The sequence below is a fragment of the Haliotis asinina genome, chromosome 5 (assembly GCF_037392515.1).
Source record: "Haliotis asinina isolate JCU_RB_2024 chromosome 5, JCU_Hal_asi_v2, whole genome shotgun sequence".
NCBI classification, from domain to species: Eukaryota; Metazoa; Mollusca; class Gastropoda; order Lepetellida; family Haliotidae; genus Haliotis; species Haliotis asinina.
Genome location: NC_090284.1, coordinates 40,803,987 through 40,812,721, shown reverse-complemented (window position 1 = coordinate 40,812,721; position 8,735 = coordinate 40,803,987).

Genomic DNA, 8,735 nt, shown 5'->3' with positions numbered 1-8,735 from the left:
TTGACCACGTACTTAACACAGGCGAATTTCACATATGTCTACACGGTGAACTTGGGACTTAAATGTAACTCGGAACGTGGATTTGCTTACATATATTTGTTTCATTTGAAGTTCGGAATTAGGACTTTTTCAAGCCTGTTTACAAAATGTCTTTACATCAAGTCCAAAGTTAACAAGAAGCGAAAATACCAGATGTCAGCAATTTACCTGCCAGATCAATTTCCTCGTTACAACTGGACATGTTTTACGATTGACAGTTGTTTAGCCATGTATATGTTTATGGCTAACGAGCCACCGACGGGGTGTGTCATACGCCCACCGTTTCATCAAACCTCTGGTGTTCCCACAACTGGATAGTGATTCATGACCACATGCTGAAGTGCAATCGTACAGTCTTACACACTTCCTATGTATGTTGAAAGTGTTGTATCGATTATATTGATATAGGGGTGAATTAAATGAACATTTGTTTACGTTAAATTATTAAAATGTCCATATAATCGTTTGTCACTTTAAACATGCATTTTGGAAAAGACCACAGAACTAAGAGAATGTTGTATGCCCTTGTATTAATGTACAACGTACAACAAACAATGTATAATGACAACACAAAACTATGCCTAAAACACAGATCAGTTGTTATGTTTTGGTACAAGGTACAAAGTTCGGTATTTGCCACTACTTAGAATGCGGATTTAGGTAAAATAAACTTGAAATTGCAAAATAAACATGTTTTTAAAAGTTAATTGTAAACAATTAGAGGAGAAAATAACATACATGGATAGATTTACAACTTGAAATGCAAACAAATCCGAAACCGTAAGAGCAGGGTCAACGATTATTTCAGACGTACCCTCTGATATTTCATTTACGGTATGATCCAAGATGATGGACCAATTTCCGCAGAAAGCAATGATTTTTTTTTCAAGTAACATATATATAACGAAATAAAAATAACTTTTCAATATGTCATGGTGTTTCACTTTTGTGGAATTTGGCGTTGAGGATCTATGTCATAAAAAGCAAAGGTTCAAAAGAGAACCTTGTCTTAACAGAAAATCTTCATATGTAGCACACCACGCATCACGCACACAGACTCCTAACCAAATGACTACATGTAAAACAACAAAGCGTTATCGTACAATGACACTTGTAAGTTTGAAAGGCTACTGTCACCTTTATTCTGGCTCAGCACACTGAAAAACAGCGATGTAATCGGTTACTATTTGAAATAGGCTTATCCTGTTGATGTGGGCGTCCATTTCCGTTTCTTTAATTTTCATCTCACAGGGGACCATGAGCATGTAGCATTTGACGTGAATTTCAAAGTAAGTGACGTTTAACGTCGCGTGTAAGATAATTGCTCTCATATTGCGATGTATGTGCGTGCACCTAGGCCTATTTTGAATATTGTTGTTGTTGTTTTGGTTTTTGTTGTTGTTGTTGTTGTTGCTGTTGCTGCTGTTGTTTAACGTCGCACACATCAATATTCTAGGTACCTGGGGGCAGTCTGCAAATAAATCGAGTCTGGGCCAGACAATCAATCCATCAACATCATGCGCATCGATTTACGCAGTTGGGAAAAAATAAATTAAATGTGTATGTGCGTGCGTGCGACTGCTTGTATTCAGTGTAGTGACGACTGTATTCCCGGCAGCTTGAAATAGATTGATACTAATTAAATAAAAAAAATAAACAGATGGTGAACTGTAAGCACAACCACAAAATCCCAAAAGTATACTGAGACTCCTCCCTGTTACAACGATACATGCTGGTCAAAGCTGAGATACTAATAAAACTATCATCCACCTTCGCGGCAGCCTTTAGCAAATACATATTTTATGTGCGCATCAAATAATATTTACCCCAGTTTCGAATTTTTCGTTTGTTGTTTAACACAACACTCAGCAATATTCCAGGTAAGTGGTTAGATGTTTAAATAATCGAGTCTGGACCAGACAACCCAGTGATCAACAGCATGACCCTCGACCTACTATCGTAGGACATGATCACCTTTTTTGCGGACACCTGGTGTCATCACTATTATCAGTGATATATTGAACACTGTCTTACCCTTCATGCACATCGCGCCCTTCCCTACAAGGAATTCCTTTCGGTGGATTATCGGAACCTAATATTCTCTGTTCGCAAGCACCTAGTGTCATCACTGATTTTAAGTGATTCATTCATATATTTTTCACAGCTATTGTTCTCTGAACACCAAATATAATTTGTTTCCTAGGACTGGGTATTCTTCTGCTTTGGTGTTCTACATATTCAATGGTAAGCATACATGCACTTTTCTTAATCTTATGAAGACTTCAGGCTCCTTAAAACCCACACATCAGGGGAAAACAAACAGCCCAATTAAATGCTTTCAGATTTGCTTTTGAGGCATTGGGGCATTTGGTACCCCGTCAATTTAGTTACATACATGCTTTATGTAGAATACAACTGGGGCATGCTTAAAGAAACAATACTCCGAGGCTGAATGAAACAACAGCCGGTAGAAAACGGTCGAACAGACGATACTAACGACTTCCTGTGTTGATTCAGGTCGGGTCAAGTCAATCATTCTTATTGTTTGAAAACCTAAGAATTACCTTTAATAGAGGCGCAATTCACTAATATATTAAATATTGTAACAATTGTACCAAACAAATTACATGCTGAGAAGGCGAAGGTGCGTTTGAATATTTTATTATCGGTAGATATACTCTCCTCAGTACTGTTCAAGAAGTTTAATAAAGCGGATGTAAGAAGTTTACTACTCTTTCGCAAATTTATGTCATTGTTTCTTTCACAGTCCATTTAGCTGACAAAGTTAGAGCGGTAGTGCGACATGTCCAGTGAATATCTATGCAAAGTTAAGCCAAAACCTGCTCTTATATCATACAATGACGACAAACAGGTTTTATCACTGATGTTTAGATAGCATGTAAATAGAGATTTCATGTTTCTCATAATCCCATTAGTTATTAAGAGTGTATGCTTTTACGCCGCTTCCCTTGCAATGTACCAGCGAACGCTTTAACCACTAGGGTACCCCACCGCCCCCTAACATATTGAAATACCAGCAACAGATTTGCCGTGAATGCGTAATGAATGGTAAAGACAGAATTCTGTAAATACACAGTTTTAATGAAACAAGAAAGACCGAATTTGATAAAATTAACAAAACCATAATACATGTGCCTTCAGGAAGTCAGCTGATATGCGTTAGAGGACGGCAAAGGGAAGCTAGAACATAATATCACATACATGGAAACGCAATGACACAATTCAGTCTAAAATGGAAAGGCCTTCCTTGTCAACCCCACTGGAAACAATACAATACATAGTCGAGTGACACTGGCTTAACGCAACATTCCTGCTGCAGTTAGTTACAACATTATATCGAACTCGAAGCTCAAAACAATTCGATACGGTTCGTAATAAGAATATTATAAATGTGCTTTTCTCTAGATTAGAGCAGTATATTAGCAATGGTCTCCGTCTCCGACAACGCTGGGTTATGATGCCATACAATCAACATTCAGCCAAGTCAGAGAAACTGACCAATCAATCCCCATAGTATTCATGTGTTGCAATCAGATACTGGGGATGTCATGTCCAAATCCCCAAAGTTAACCATTTTGATTATTAGAACATACAGTATTCTTCATTAATGACGAAGAAGCTTATAACGAATTGGCGGTTATGACGAGTTATGACTACTTGATGTAGAGTCTATTCGAAATATGCAGAACGAACTACTGTTACAACGAACAAGACTTAGACGTGCGTTTGAGTTCGGTATAGCCGGAATTCACTTCATTTGATTGACCGTATGAAGCCGTAATACCACTATATCACATCACTATATACCATCGGATTACAACAATTGTTTCAAATATATCGATATTCACAAAGAATATTTCATAATGTGGAATTACATCTGTTGTTAAGAAACAGAGATATTGCTTATACAATAGCCGTGAAACGTTCAGAGATACTAGCATATATAGCCACTTCCTTCAGTCAGCTGTCCTAATCTAGATTTTACAAAATGTTCTTTAAAGGTACTGTTTTACGGTGCACTGTAAACCAAATTCGCAACGTTGAAAAACTTACTGTCATGAGTTCAATAAATGAGGAAAATCAGTAATATTGGTGATTGTTTATCAAAACTTCACACCAAAACGCAGCTGTTCACATGCATGATACCTGCACATGTGTTTCAGCAATTTGATGCATGGCACCTCGTGCAGTTCATCTACATAAGTTTGCAGCTGGTTCCTCCAAGTTAGTGGAGAAATTCATCTTCGAAGTAAACACACACACACACACACACACACACACACACACACACACACACACACACATACATACATACATACATAAACTGAGTCTTTTGGTGGTTAGTATATATGTAAAAGAACAATGCTTGGGAAACGAATTTCTCAAATTGGGGAGCATTTTAATATCTCAGACCAATCATGTATTTGGTAGTTGACTCAACATACTTAAACATGCTACTGAACCCATGATAAAACTCGGGCTATTCAGTTTTCAGTCACAAGCTAAAACATTGACCCATTTTAACAAAATATAAATCGTCATAGCAAAGGAATACCCAGTCTTCACCTGTGTCTTCAACTACACAGTTGGCATTATAACCAGGTGCCGTTGTACGAAGCGAACTTAGCGCGGAGGTAACTTAAACTCCAGTACTTTAACACTGACATACAGCAGCCTTAGCGTTGAGGTTGTTTTGTACAATCGCACCCAGGGTATTATACCCGCAGGAAATCCGTTCTGGCAAAATCATGGCATTATATACAGGGTGGACTGTATTGCAGAGATTGTACAGGGTATGCAATCTCCTTCCTATCATAATAAATAGTCATGGACCGTTCATCTGAAGTTCAGGTACCTCCCTTTTGAAATATACCTCACCACTTATATATTAGTCAATGACACCCATGTGCCTCAGCATGGAACCTCGGTACAATGACATCAGCTGTGGGTGTTCTTAAACCCATCCTCTAGTATCAAGGGTAATATGTCTCCATACTTTTATAATACATACCCTGGAACAACCCGTCACCATAAATTCGTTTTGGATGCAACACCACCATCTTTCTGCCTCGTATCACTTTCCACAATATTTCCCAATACATATGTGTATTTGAATGGACGAAACTGGGACACCGATTTGACCCTAGGTATTTATAACTAAGATATTACACTCGATGACGGAGGGCATGTGAAAAGAAACCCACAGCCAACAACCTCTTGAGTCCAAAGTTCCTCATTACGGGTGTAAATATGACCTACGGTCTTGATGCAAATGCGATAGGTTACACCCCTGTGAAAATATTTGAGGAGGTCGAGTTAGGTTAGACACAAGCTAAAAGAGTTCTAAATCATATCAAGCATCAGCTTTTTAAAACGATTTGGCTTTTTCTCCCGACCGGTTCAAAATCGAATTGAACCGATTGAATGATTATGCCTTCGAAAGTTGTGGGATCAATCAACCAATCAATCAATCAATCAATCAGACAATCAATCAATCAGACAATGAAATCCATCACAATGTATAGACCAACTTTAGAATGAGCAGAGCCCCTCAGTGATTTACAGATCTCTGGGTGTCTGTCTCACGTAAATAAAGGCCTATAATGCACATATCTGTTTTATTTCTTGTATATACTGATTCTATTGTTCTACCATTCACCATGTATTTCGCAAAAAAACATCCTGTGAACAATGACATAACTCACACCGACATCCCGCTAATCAGGAAGTAAATCAACAGTTTAATATCCAGTGCGATATAAGTGTATGAAGATACATTCTCTAAAATATCAAAGATTGTAAAAGCAAGGATTCCGACATTAGAAAGTTGACTGTACAGTGAACTATGGTAAGTATAAACGATGACCATATGTCTTATATATCATTCCAAAAAGTAGGGGCTATTTAATTTTGCGGGCCCACCACTTGCCAATGCCTATGCATATGAGCAAAAGTAATTTATATCCATACAAATGAAACATTTCCATTTCCACATTTTTCCTTAATTTCTCTTCATCATCTGTTTCCTCCTTGGCTTAATCATTTGTATTTTATCATTTAACAGCAAAACCAATATCCCCTGCTTTGCTTTAATGGTATATGATTAAAAGGACATTACAAATATTTAGCAAGCGTCAGTTTCGAAGTAGTCATGAGAATTAATGTAAAAAAGTCTATTTTCTTCTCACTTCGTCACTTTCTTAGTTTCTTTGTTTTTTCGCGGTCCAACAATCAGAATGATAACTAGTTTATTCGACAGTTCTGGTGATTATATAGCGGCTGACATAAATCTAACACAAACACACAAACACACAAACAAATCAGACATAGTGGAATCAAAGCTAATAAAAAACATCGCAAGCTATATAAACAGCCATTCGCTCATTACTTTACAAAAATAGAATATACCTCGTCTGAGTCACATTATCAACAAATACTTTGCCCTATTTTACAACACCTCCTTCAAGAAAAACAGACATTTTTACACAAATTCAAAATCTCATACAAATTCCACATTTTCCTGAAAAAAAATGTTCTTATCTCAATGATAAACAACAAAACTTTAATGTACAAGCAATCACGTAATGATTATTTTAGTGATGAAAGTGAATCAACAATTTTAGTGAGCCCCTTAATGATCTTGTACATTAGCAGTCGACGACGTCCTCGCCTACATCCGTTCCCATACGATCTCGTCATACCGCCTATGAATGCTAAATGTCAACGTTCACAATCAGTTATATTGTTGTGAAAGTGAAATTTAACAAAATCCCAGCATTACAAAATCTGGATACATGGAGATATTGGAATAACGAGGTCCGGGTCGTGCCCTAAAACCGGTTTAACAATAAAGGTCATGTTACAACAACGTTGTGTAAAATCCCATTTAAATGACGTCGGGATATCTTATCACAATGTCAGAATACATACATCGCAATGAAGTCACTTCCGAGCTGTATAATGTAACGTCCATTCTGAACTCGGAACACAGAAAATGGTGTTAAATGTCTTGAGTTAGTGAGTGAATATGGTTCTTAGTGATATTCCAGCAATGGTGAGTGATTTTAGTTTAGTTTTATGCCGCTAATATTTCAGCAATATCATGGCGGGGGCACCAGAAAGGGGCTTCACATTGTGGGGATTCGAAACTGGGTCTTCGGCATGACGAGGGACGCTTTACTACTGAGGCTTCTCAGCCGCCTCCTTTGCAGCACAAACCACGAAGGGGAATACCAGTATGGGATCAGATAACTGAACTTCATAATCTGAACAAGGTGAAAGTGAAAAAACAATGTTTTTTTAAGTTTATCAGATCCGAAACGAGTGAGTTTAGTGTTACGCCGCGTTTAGCAGTATTCAAGCAAAATATCATGACGGTTAGATCCGATGACGACCGTTAACTTTGGTAAGATCACGCGTAATGACGTGAGATATTGGAAGGCACACTGGAGTTGCTACGTGATAGTGTCTCACAAAAGGTTACCATTCCAAGCATATAAACGAAACTCGATTATTTTGCTTAAGTTAAGAAATCAAGAAAGACAATGCTAAAAAGACCTGGCACGTGCTGAAGATTAAACCTCAACGTCATAAATGAACTCTTTATGCCAATCCATCCAGTGAGGGTCTACTTACTACTTACTTAAAGGGTATTCATTGGGTACAACATGGCACATATGCATATATACTTGTGGGATAAAACAGCCGTTTGAGAAATAGGTTGTGTATGTGGATTATGGTAATTCGTAATGACGTGAGATGTAACAACCGTTTGATAAAGATGTTGTGTATGTGGATTACGGTAATTCGAAGCTGTGTTGATCATGCAAATATTGAAAAGATTTTCTTCCGAGCGATCCAGACAAGACCTTAAATCCATTCCTATGACACAACTTATTTTAAGACAAGAAATGTAACACGTAACCTTGCAATAACCACCCACAAACCTGCCTCCTGTGGTCCTAATCTTTTATGAAAACAACTCGGTAGAACACTTTGCTATTTTTTTTCTCACAGAACCAGATATTACACGTTAGGATGTTGTCAATTTGAAACCAAAAAAACAAACAGTGCTAAACCAGAAAACCAAATATGATGTTGCATTTACCACCACTGTCCACACGTCCATTATCTATCCTATGGCCGGTAGAAGAACATTGAAGAGTGGTATTATCACCCCTCCTACCACATACCACGAACAACTAGACATCAGTTATTATTTCAAAGTCCATCCCTTTCTTCCTGAACCTCACTAATAGCTCAATAAGAATTATTCTTTTATTGTGAATAAAATAAAATTTTGCAATACTGTTGAAATTTATTTCTGTAAATAATATGTTACCAAGAAAAGAAGAAGTAGCACTATAGAAATATTAGCATAATAAGTATCTGAAGTAAAACAAAAGCATTAATTAGACTATTATAATGAGTTCTAAATCGAGAATTTACTGTTCTGTCTTATGATTTTCACTATCCACCCTGCTTTTACACATATTCCCCGTTCGAGATCATGTTTGTTGAATCAGTCGGTCTGTAAAAAAACAAATGACGTTAATGAATTTGTAGCTAAAAAACTTAAGATATGACAACAATAATGACAATCCATCGTCAATTCAAAAACTTTCCTAAATTTTCCTTAACTGGACTCACACAGTAATGTATGTAAAATCAAAGAA